The sequence below is a fragment of the Trichechus manatus genome, unplaced genomic scaffold (genome assembly GCF_000243295.1).
Source record: "Trichechus manatus latirostris isolate Lorelei unplaced genomic scaffold, TriManLat1.0 scaffold00136, whole genome shotgun sequence".
NCBI lineage: Eukaryota > Metazoa > Chordata > Mammalia > Sirenia > Trichechidae > Trichechus > Trichechus manatus.
Genome location: NW_004444072.1, coordinates 7481711 through 7493916, shown reverse-complemented (window position 1 = coordinate 7493916; position 12206 = coordinate 7481711). Strand labels below are relative to the sequence as shown.

Genomic DNA, 12206 nt, shown 5'->3' with positions numbered 1-12206 from the left:
GCCAGTAAATCTGGTCTTTTTTTGTGAGTTAGAATTATGCTCTACATCCTTCTCCAGCTCTGTCCAGAACCCTCTGTTGTGATCCTGGTCAAAGCAGTCAGTGGTGGTAGCCGGGTACCATCTAGCTGTACTGGACTCAGTCCAGTGGAGGCCTTGGTAGCTGTGGACAAAAGCAACTTTTTTCCTTGGCCTGTACGGGGATTGAACCCACGACCTTGGCATTATTAGCACCATGCTCTAACCAGCTGACTAACCGGCCAGCCTGGACTAACTTGCAAGGCGCCAACCTCCATCCCACACTCAAAGGGGGCCTGGTGAGAGAAGCCTAATAAAGAACACTGTGTGTTTTTGGCTCTCTTGCAAATGGCTTTGGCAGATCACAACTTTCAGCAAGTTTTCAGGATAAGAGTGTGCAATTCCCCAACATGGCAGACACATTCTCCCCAGGCCTGAATGGAAACAGATCACAAGAAAAAGAGACTTTAGTCTAATCCTCTGCATTTCACCCAACCAGTCTTTACTGAGTGTCTGTAAATTTTAATGTGCAGTGCTGGGTGCCAGGGGGATACTCTTTTTTAAAACAAAATATTGGTCCTTCCCTTAATAAGTACTTTTTGGGTAAAATATGAGTGGGAAGAGACATGGATCTATAGAATAATAGAGTTAGAAAGGGTATTATAGGTCATATTTGAGAAATATTTGTATATATTACTTTAATAGGGTCCCTGGCACTTAGTAAGTGCTGTGGAAGTTTAGCTATTATTTTTGTTGTTATTTATTATTACTACTGCTACTCCCAATATTGGTTGTGTGGCAGAATCTGAATACAATTCAGATTTCATGGCTCCAACTCAGACTTACTAAATCAGAATTTTTAGTACAGGTAGTTCCTGACTTAACGATGTCTTCTAGTTATGACGAACCGCACTTACCACCATCTGGTTTTTTTTTGTACATCTTATCATTAGTAGTGTGTACTACATAGAAAGATCGGATTTATAAAGATACTGATAATAAAAGGCAATAATAATGAAAACTAAAAAAATAAAAATTATGTCAGAACCGACTTACAATGGAGTCATCGGAACGGAACTGTGTTGTAAGTTGGAGATTACCTGTAGTAGTTCTGGATACATTATTTAGGAAAGGTTGTTTTACTGCTGGTAACCAGTGTATTAGTTTCCTAGGGCTGCCATAAAGTATTGCAACTGGATGGCTTAAAACAGGAGAAATTTATTCTTAGTCAGTTCCGGAGGCCAGAAGCCAGAAATCAAGCTGTTGGCAAGGCCATGATCCCGCTGAAGGCTCTGGGGAAAGAACCTTTCCTTGCATCTTTCCTAGCTTCTGGTGACTACCTGGCAATCCTTGTCATTCCTTGACTTGTAGACACATGACTGCAATCTCTGCCTCTGTCTTCACATTGTCTTCCCCTCTGTGTGTTTCTGTGTCCCCGCTTCTTCCTGTGAAGAGACCAGTCCTTAGATTTAGGGCACACCCAAATACAGGATGATTTCGTCTTGAGATCCTTAACTAACTACATCTGCAAAGATCCTGTTTCCAAATAAGGTCACATTCTGAGGTTTCAGGTGGAGATGAGTTTGGAGAGGCGGATAGCAACCCACTGCACTAAGCCACGGGGTGAAATTCAGCAACCATTGACAAATTCCCCTGCCTTTTAAAAAGGGAGTAACTATAAAGGCTCAGAGAAGCTAAGCAACTCCTTTTATTCTTCTTATTTTATGTACTTTTTTTTTTTTTTTAAATCTAGATCGTTCTTATAAGCCACCTCAGATCCTTTCTCTCCAAGTGTACCTTGTAGGAAATGAATAAAAATGACTTGCCTAAGGTTTCACAGCCAGTTAGTAGCAGACTTAAGGATACATTTCTTTTTTGCCCCCACTGGCAGTTTGAGTTTCCTCTGTTAAACCCCACAGTCTTCCTCAGTTAATACCACTTCCTCTTAAAGCAGAGTTGTTGCTTGTGAGCAATTAAACTAGATCCCATCTGACAGTGAAATGTCACCTTCAAGCTCGTGGTGTCAGAGTGAAGACTTTTGTAATGACCTTTTTTGTGTGTGTGGTAAGAATATGCTTAACAGAACATCTACCATCTCAACAATTTCTACATGTACAATTCAGTGATGTTGATTGCATTCTTCATGTTTTGGAGCCATGCTCACTATCCATTTCCAAATCTTCCCACCACCATTAACATAACCTCAGTGCCCCCCTAAGCAAAAAGTCCTTTCCCTCTCAGTTCACCCCGGTAACCACTAATAATCTTTGGTTTCTATATATTTGCTTATTTCATGTAAGTGCGATCATACAGTATTTGTCCTTTTGCTACTGACTTACTTTGTTTAGCATGATGTTTTCCAGGTTCTTCCATGCTGTGGCATGCATCAGGACTTCATTTCTCTTCATGGCTGAGTACTATTCCATTGTGTGTGTGTGTGTATATATATATATATGTCACATTTTGTTTTTCCGTTCATTGATTGATGGACATTTCAGTTCTTTCCACCTTTTGGCTATTGTGAAAAGTGCTGCAGTGATCATTGGTGTACAGGTTCCTGTTTGTGTTCCTGCTTTCACCACTTCTGGGTATATACTTAGGGTTGGGATTGCTGAGTTGCAACAGCCTTTTAGTTAACCCCAGCTTCAGGTTTCCTAAATGCGTACCCCGTTCCATGTTTCAAAATACATTTGCAAAGAAAACACTTGACATTTTTTACTTGCCAGCCCTGCTTGTTACCTGTACAACAAAATTTAAAGTAAATTCTCGGTCACATTATGTTTATGGTATAAATCAAAATGCACTAATATTTTGGCTTAATTCAAAGATAATTAGATGACCAGGGGACCTCTTTCCTCATAACTGACTGGGACAAAAATACTTTAACAGAAAATTTCCTTCAGCTCTAGAACAGTAGATACTTCATAGGTGGTGATTGTTTTAGCTGTACACATTTAGATATTTTACTTCACCAGGAGAAAAACAGAACACTTTTGTCTTACATTACTGTACATTGTCTAAGCCAAGTGTTTTCAATTTTTTTTTTCATTTTTATTTTCCTCTCTGTGTACTCTGTCATCTGTAGCAACCGAGGTTTACACGGCTTAGAAGCCCCAATAAACAAGCAGGTGTGTATAGTTCTGGGGATGGGATGGATGGAGAAACATAGACACTTTAGGTGACTACATTATTTTGGTATTAATAGAACTATCAGCATAACTCTTGTAGAAAATGACACAGTGATTAAGGGGTTATTCTTGAAAAGGGTCAGGGCACAGTGGAAGTTAGAGTATGAGGGACCTTCGTACAGAGGCCAGAGGGAGCTTCCTCATTAGTTGTCCCAGAGCACAGTGGTTCCTGGACTCGGCCTTCATAAACCAGCTCTCTCTCTCTCACTCTCACACACACACACACACACACACACACACACACACACACACACACACACACACACACACCCCTTTTTGAACTAACATAATTTTGTCAGTAATTATTTTTAACCATTAATGATGTTAAAACAAATAACCTGCCATACACTATTGTCATTTCATTAAAAAATTTTGAAAGATTATAATGTATTCTCTGGAAAACATTCAATAGTACAAAAGCCCCCCCTGGGCCCTCCAGCCCTCTCAGGGCACACAACTGGTGAAAGGATCTGGAAATCCTTGAGCTCTGAAAGGTCACTGGTTAGTCCTTGGGGAATGCAGGTGGCGCTATTGGAAGAAGCTACTCAAGTATTGTTCTTGATGTCTGGGGAATCGTTTCAGGGAAGATCACTTCAAACTCCATAATAAGGTCCACGTGTTTTTCGGGCATTTTGGGGAGGGAGAGGCCTTCTTCAAGAGCTTTTTGCAGCATGCCAGGCCTGATGACATCTTTGAACACTACAGGTATGGTCCTGCTATCCAGAGTGGGGATGTTCCTGTGCAGCCACACAGAGCCTCCTGAAGACTGATCTTGGCTGAGTACTTGACGTCAGAGCCATCTCTCTTAAAGACTGTGTGGCTTATCCTTTAAAGCAAAGACGATGTCATCTGGAATGTTGTTGGAGATCTGGTCTCCTTCCATGGGGAAGATGATTTTAGTCCCTTCTTTCCACCCCCTCTTCACTTTGGTGGTCAAGATTTTGTCTTTGTTGTGAATGCCCTTTCCATTGGTGTTCAGCCTCTTGCGGGAGATAGTCATCTTTTTAGTACAGCTGCTGTAGATCTCTTCAAGCGAGATCCTAAGGGGCCGTGGGGGCGGGGGGTCTTGTTTCTTTCAGGTAGGCTCTTGGGTGGAGGATGAAGGTCTGCATGGAATGTGTAGCTGAAAAGGGTACTGTTAGCACCACTGCTGCTCCTGCCACTGGGATCACTACCCTTTTTAGGCCTTTCTTCCTTAGTGGTCGAAGATCTAACACTTGCATGGGTCGCTGAGCAAGTCGTAGGCCTCAGAGATCTCCTTGAACTTCTTCTAGGCACCAGGCTCCTTGCTCTTGGCCGAGTGGTAGGCTTGCTTGGTCTCCTCTGACACACTGTGGTAGTAGTCTTTGCCCATGGTCCATGTGTATATATACATATATATAACTCACACATACACTAAAGGCATAACCTTAGGTGAAAAAAGGAAAATCCTTCAATTCATTTAGTTTTATGGAGGGGAAAAATCCTCTCTAACCTGCCCTTTTTTTAAAAAATTTCGCTGCAAAGCACTGAAAATCTCATCATAGATAGACATCTATTCTGTAGTTGACATTTGTTTTTTTCTCCCTAAGCCCCTCAGTACCCAAATCCTTTAAAATGTTTGTGCATTGAAGCATATAAATAGCCCACTAGCCTTGGACCTTGGCGCTGAGATCCATTCAGATATTTAACTATGTACAAATTCTAGCACACTTGTCTTTCTCTCATTCTCTTTGGTTTCCTATCCCCATTCTACCTCCAGAGTTTTGCATCAGGTCTTCTTGCATTGCCACCCCATTTTGTACTCACTGTTGAGGCTACATCTTGGGACTTCCCATCACACCCAGGCATCTCAACCAAAGGTAAGAGTTACTTCCTTTACCTACTGAGTCTTCCCTTCAGAGGTGGAAGTAACTGTGGTGGCCAAGGTCACTTACAAGGGGGTGGTGGAGATAAAGCTCCTCCTTGCTGCTACTTGCCAGAGCCACTAGGGCTCTCTCTGTCTTAAATCAGAAAGGAACACCCCACAAGAAGAGAAAGATAAGAACCAGATCTTACCTCAAGAGATGATATTTCATTGACTCCGATAAATGAGGCATTTTATTACCTAAACTCAGTGACCATCTCTCCCTATCTGTGTTGTGTGTATACATTGTCTGGACTTTCTGTGAAGATTGAGATAACATATGTGGCATAGTTCCTGGCCCAAAGTGGCTCTCAGTACATTGTCAGTTCCTTTTCTACTTCTTCAGCCTGTCATGTGTTCACCCAGAGAACATATATGAAGGTGCATTTGGGTGTGTTTGTTCTGTATCCCATGCTTCTGGGTATCTTGGACCAGTGGGTGTAAACTCCAGAAGCATCACGACAGCATGCATAGAACAGGAGCTTTGACTTAGACAGACTTGGGGTTGAACCTTAGGTAAGTTATCTTGGGCAATTTGCTTAATCTCCTTCAACTTCCTGTTCCTTATCTATAAATGGGAATTATGTCCTTTATCTCATAGGGCAGTTCTGAGAATTAAATGGAGATAAAATATACGAAGTACCTGACCGATGATAAGATTTAAGTAAAATAGTAGCTTTAAGAAATCTGAAAGGATAGAAAAGGGCTTGAATGACAACTTTGAATGCTTTGACTACATTGGCAGCCCTGCCCAACGGAACTTTCTGCGATAATAGAACTATTCTAGTCCTGTCCAGTAGGGTAGCCATTCACCACGTATGGCTGTTGAGTACTTGAAATGTGGTAGTGCATCAAGGAACTGAATTTTTAATTTTGATTAAATATAAATAGCCATGTATGACTGTATTGGACAGCACAGGTAGAAAAGCTACAGGACTTGTCTTATGTCTCAATCACTCAATTGACAAAATTGGCAAAAGTGAGTTCTTAACATGTAGCTATTTGTCAAGCGCTGTATTTGGAGACAAGTCAAGATTTCTTCTTTAATGTGATCCAATAACATTGTTCCCTTGAGTTGTTCAAATGTAATGGACATGTGTGTGTTTCTGTAGCCACCAGTAAACAAAGAGAAAAATGTTGCTGAGTATTCTTCTTTAATAGCTTGGATTCAGACAAAGATTCACTGAAGGTCTGAAAGCTTTAGTATGGTTGGTTTAGGAACTTTCTATTTGAGTGTGCCCTACAGCAGAATTGTCATGTCGTCCGTTCTGGTTGCCCCTTGTTTGGATCATTCATACTCTGACTGTCAATGGAGAGAGCAGAAGCGCATATAATACCTGCATCTGCACAAACAGGAACCTTGGGAGGACTTAGAAAACCCCTTGTCCTGAACTTGGAAACATTAGGAAATTTGTTCTTTATTTATTGTTCATAAAGCTAAGTTAATAAATGAAGCTAATTAGATTATACCTTTCGTATTTTATCTGAGTGTTGAAGTCTACCATCAAATTATTTTATGTATTTTCTAGAAACCAATTATGTTCTGTATTGTTACATTATATGTCTAACTTATTTATCCTTATGGCTTTTTCCAAAGAAAGTATTTGAGAGACGTATGCACGTATTCATGAGTGAATGGATCTTTACAAAGTTTAATTTTCATGGAATCTTAATCCTTCCTTTCAATGTCTCTGTGGTGGGAGTTAGTGGTAGGGTGAGTTTGGCGGGTCACTCTAAGCAGAAGGCAGTTTTTACCTCTACTCTTTGACTGATTCAAATTTAATTTCATCTCAGAGACAGGAAATGGGTCTGGCAGCTGCAGTGTGACTTCAGTTGAAATAAGATGTTCTTTCCCCTTTCCTCAGTTCCAGGATTCAGACTGCAGCTGGATCATGGTTTTCCTGGAATAGTCAGCATTTACTAAACCTGCATGATGCTTGAGTTGTGCCTTCTGAGGCTGGTGGGTGAGAGCTGGAGAGAGATGGTTTCTTTCCTCAGATCTGGGTAGGGACTCATGGTTCCTCTGTGAGATTGTTAAGCCAGCAGTTTCCTAGCTGCCTGAATTTCTCCAATCTAATTCTTGCCAGTCGTCATTATAAGGCCTAAGAGTATGATTATTTTCCAGATACCTGTTATTTTAAAGTAAACTAAATCTTTTCCAACACAGGTAACATATCTTTTTCATTTTTTCCTATGTTTCTGTCTGAATGGAAATAGCATCGTTATTTTATTATAGTACTTTTTGAAAAGAAGAAAAAAAGGATCACCTCCTTTATGCCAGTTTTTGATAGTGGCCTAATTTTGTGGATCACTCAGAGAAGCAGGCAGGGTGATGGGGTGATCCTTTATGCAGAGGAAATCTGGGCTCCATTCTAAGGCTTGTGGCCAAACCTAGAAGCTCCAAGAACAGACCAAATTGTCATTTCCAAAGCTGTGTTGTGATGGCAATAAAAGGCATTTTTATTGTACTGTTGGTTTCCATCTAATAACATTTATTGGTTGCGTGTGACTTGGGAAGGAAAAACCAAACTGAATATGTTAACATTTTCTTCACTGTATTTGGTCCCATCTTGACTAGACATATGGTCCAGTCAATTTATGTCTCTGAGTAAACCAACCAACCAACCACAATAAAGCGCCTTAGGCCTATTCCCCAAATTGATTATCCTAACATATTTCTGCCTTTCACTTCAAACCCATCATGCATAATACTGTACTTATTTCTGTCAAGATGTTATTGTTTTGCTTTTGCAAGAAAGAGTATCTACAGCTCAGATAGTCATAGAAAACTGATTGGGGAAAAATTATTTCTTTAAAGCAAGCATCATCAGGTTGTGTAATATAAAAAGAGGCAACTCAAAACTGGTGAGGTACCAACAATGATACCAGATACTCTAATATAGTGTAAGAACCATTTGCAAAGCCTTGGATTTTTTTTTTTTTTTCCTGGTGAGAGATTTGTGAAAAGTACTATTAATTCAAAACATCATTTTATGATCCATGATCAAATAACAGAAACTTGTATTTATTGAATATTTTTTATCTTCTAGGTATGATACTTAAGTGCTTGACCTAGATTGTCTCTTTGGATTCTAACAACAACCCAGTAGGGTTGGTACTGTGTTGCCTTTATAATACAGATGAGGAAACTGAGTCTCAAAAGCACACAGTTTGTAAAGACGAGACTGTAATGGGAAGGAGGGCAATATAAAATCAAACCCCTATTCTCAATCACAAGTTATACTACCTGTATATAAAATGGTACTTCTTCTGATTGAGAAAATTCTTTTATCATCACTTTGTTTCAGTGACACACTGGAAAAGAAGACAAATAAACATTTTATTTTTCATTTGGGGCAAAGTTTTTATTTTTTTCCTTTCTAAAGATGGATGTGTCTAGGGAACTTCTTTGCTTTTGCTTTAGTCTAGTTGTACTGACTTCCCCTGTATTGTGTGTTGTCCTTCCCTTCACCTGACCCTTGCCTACTATCTAGTTAGTGATTACCCTTCCCCCTCCCTCCCTACCCTCATAACCATCAAAGAATGCTTTTTTTCTGTGTTTAAACCTTTTCTTGAGTTCTTATAATAACTGTCTCATACCATATTTGTCCTTTTGTGACTGACTTATTTCACTCAGCATAATGCCCTCCAGATTCATCCATATTGTGAGATGTTTCGTGCATTCATCATTGTTCTTTCTCATTGTGTAGTATTCCATTGTGTGTATGTACCATAATTTGTTTATCCATTCATCTGTGGGTGGACATTTAGGTTGTTTCCATCTTTTTGATATTGTGAATAGTGCTGCAGTGAACATGGGTCTGCGTATGTCTGTTTGCCCGATGGCTGTTATTTCTCTCGGGTATATTCCTAGGAGTGGAATTGCTGGATCATATGGTATTTCTGTTTCTAGCTTTGTAAGAAAGTGCTGTATCATTTTCTATAGTGTTTGTACCATTTTACATTCCCACCAGCAGTGCATAAGAGTTCTAATCTCCCCAAAACCTCTCCAACATTTGTTATATTGTGTTTTTTGGATTAGTGCCAGCCTTGTTAGGGTGAGGTGGTATCTCATTTTAGTTTTGATTTGCATTTCTCTAATGGCTAATGATCATGATCATTTCCTCATGTGTCTGTTAGCCGCCTGAATGTCTTCCTTGGTGAAGTATCTGTTCATATCCTTTGCCTATTTTTTAATTGGGTTATTTGTCCTTTTGTTGTTAGGGTGTTGCAGTATCTTGTAGATTTTAGGATTAGACCCTTATGGAATATGTCATAGCCAAGAATTTTTTCCCAGTCTGTAGGTTGTCTTTTTAGTCTTTTGGTGAAGTCTTTTGATGAGCATAAGTGTTTGATTTTTAGGAGCTCCCAGTTATCTAGTCTCTCTTCTGGTGTTTGTGCATTGTTACCTATGGTTTGTATACAATTTATGCCATGTATTAGGTCTCCTAGCGTTGTCCCTATTTTTTCTTTCATGATCTTTATCATTTAAGATTTTATATTTAGGTCATTGATCAGTTTTGAGTTAGATTTTGTGTATGGTGTGTTTCATTTTTTACAGATGGATATCCAGTTATGCTGGACTATTTGTTAAAGAGGCTGTCTTTTCCCCATTTAAAGGACTTTGGGCCTATGTCAAATATCAGCTGATCGCAGGTGGATGGATTTACGTCTGGGTTCTCAATTCTGTTCCATTGGTCTATATATCTGTTGTTGTACCAGTACTAGGCTGTTTTGACTACTGCAACAGTATAATAGGTTCTAAAATCAGGTAGTGTGAGGCCTCCCACTTTGTTCTTCTTCTTGAGTAATGCTTTATTTATTCGGGGCCTCTTCCCTTTCCATATGAAGTTGGTGATTTGTTTCTCCGTCTTGTTGAAAAGTGCCTTTTGAAATTTGGATCGAGATTGCATTGTATCTGTAAATTGCTTTGGGTAGAATTGACATTTTCACAATGTTGAGTCTTCCTGTCCAGAGCATGGTATGTGTTTCAACTTACGTAGGTCTCTTTTGGTTTCTTGCGGTAGTGTTTTGTAGTTTTATTTGTATAGGTCTTTTATGTCTCTGGTTAGATTTATTCCTAAGGACTTTTATCTTCTTGGGGGCTATTGTAAATGGTATTTATCTGGTGATTTCCTTTTCAAAGTTCTCTTTGCTGGTGTAAAGGAGTCCAACTGATTTTTGTATGTTTATCTTGTATCCTGATACTTTGCTGATATCTTCTATTAGTTCCAGTAGTTTTCTTGTGGATTCTTTGGAGTTTTCTATGTATAAGATCATATCATCTGTGAATAAGGGCCCTTTACTTCTTCCTTACCAATTTGGAGGCTCTTTATTTCTTTTTCTTGACTTATTGCTCTGGCTAGGACCTCTAGCACAATGTTGAATAGGAGTGGTGATACAAGGCATCCTTGTCTGGTTCCCATTCTCAAGGGGAATGCTTTCAGTCTCTTTCTGTTTAGAATGATGTTGGCTGTTGGCTTTGTGTATATGCCTTTTGTTATGTTGAGGGATTTCCCTTCTATTCCTATTTTGCTGAGAGTTTTTATCAGGAATGGATGTTGGACTTTGTCAAATGCCTTTTCTGCTTCAATTGATAACATCACATGGTTCTTATTTCTTATCTTTTATTTATGTGATGGATTACGTTGATTGATTTTCTAACGTTGAACCATCCCTGCATATGTGGTATGAATCCCACTTGGTCATGATGAATTACTTTTTGATAATGCTATTGAATTCTGTTGGCTAGAATTTTGTCGAGGATTTTTGCGACTATGTTCATGAGGGATATTGGTCTGTAATTTTCTTTTTTTGTGGTGTGTTTGCCTGGCTTTGGTATCAGGGTTATGCTAGCTTCATACAATGAGTTTGGGAGTATTCCTTCCTTTTCTATGCTCAGAAATACCTTTAGTGATATTGATGTTAACTCTTCTCTGAAAGTTTGGTAGAATTCTCGAGTGAAGCCATCTGGGCCAGGGTTTTTTTTGGGGGGGGGGTAGTTTATTTTTAATTACCTCTTCAATCTCTTTTTTTGTTACAGGTTTATTTAGTTTTTCTACCTCGGTTTGTATTAGTTTTCGTAGGTAGTATGTTTCTAGAAATTTGTCCATTTCCTGTAGGTTTTCAAGTTTGTTGGAGTACAGTTTTTCGTTGTATTCTCTTATGATCCTTTTTATTTCAGTTGAGTCTGTTGGGCTGTCAGGGCACAAACTTTTTAAATTGTGACTTCCCTTTACCAGTATATTTTACTCAGTGCATCAACATACATCATTTTGAAAGAACAGATGAATGAGTTTAAAGATGTGATTCTTACTTAAAATGAGCCTAAGCTAGAGAAATATTATAGCCATCATCAAGTAAAGTGAGAATTAGACAAACCGTCATTTATTTTAGGTTAAAAACTGAAATAATAATTAGGTCCAAGGGAAATTAAAAATAAGACTTCTTGAGTGATATAAATGGACTGAGTTCAACACAGAGAATTAATTTGGACTTGTGAATACTTTCCTATCTGTCACCTCACGTGAAGCCTTTAACATCTTAATGCCTCCTTAGAAGGAAGGTTATGTACTGTTATATCCTTTTAATAGATGAAAAATCTCACGTTCAGTCTTCCTCTCCTACTAAGTGTCAAAGCTACACTTGAACCTTGATCTTTTCGCTCAAAGTTTAGAACTCAGTATATTCCATTACTTGACTTCTCAAAACATTTGCCTTTTTGCTGCTTCCTGTGGTTCAGAATGGATCTAACTGAAAAAATACAGTCCTGCAATCTGTAAAGCTTGCGAACAAATGCTCTCTCCTGTTTGAGTGAAGGCAAATTTGAAATACTGAAAAGTTGACGGCAAATTCTCTTGACTTTATTTTCTTGTAAAGTGCTGTTTTTGAAAGCTTTCCTCCTCAATCTCATTTTTCCTATTAAAATAATTCATCTTTTATCTATGATAATACATATGGGAGGTTTTCTTTCATCAGAGTTTCAATTTGTGAGTAACGATAAATGAGTTGAGGCTCGTGGTGTTTCCTGTATCAAAAAAAAAAAAAAAAAGGCAATTCAGAGTTTAATGTAACTTTTTCTAAACTCTTGCTTAACTTTCCCTCCATTTTCTCTTCAG

At 38.8% G+C, this 12206-nt stretch overlaps 1 protein-coding gene and 1 pseudogene across 1 annotated transcript in view; one reads left to right on the top strand and one right to left on the bottom strand.

Annotated features, from left to right (window-relative positions):
- ZNF385D (zinc finger protein 385D) overlaps positions 1-12206 on the top strand; it is a 403342-nt gene that overhangs the window by 128691 nt on the left and 262445 nt on the right. The window lies entirely within an intron of this gene.
- On the bottom strand, positions 3628-4426 carry LOC111822174 (dnaJ homolog subfamily B member 1 pseudogene; annotated as a pseudogene).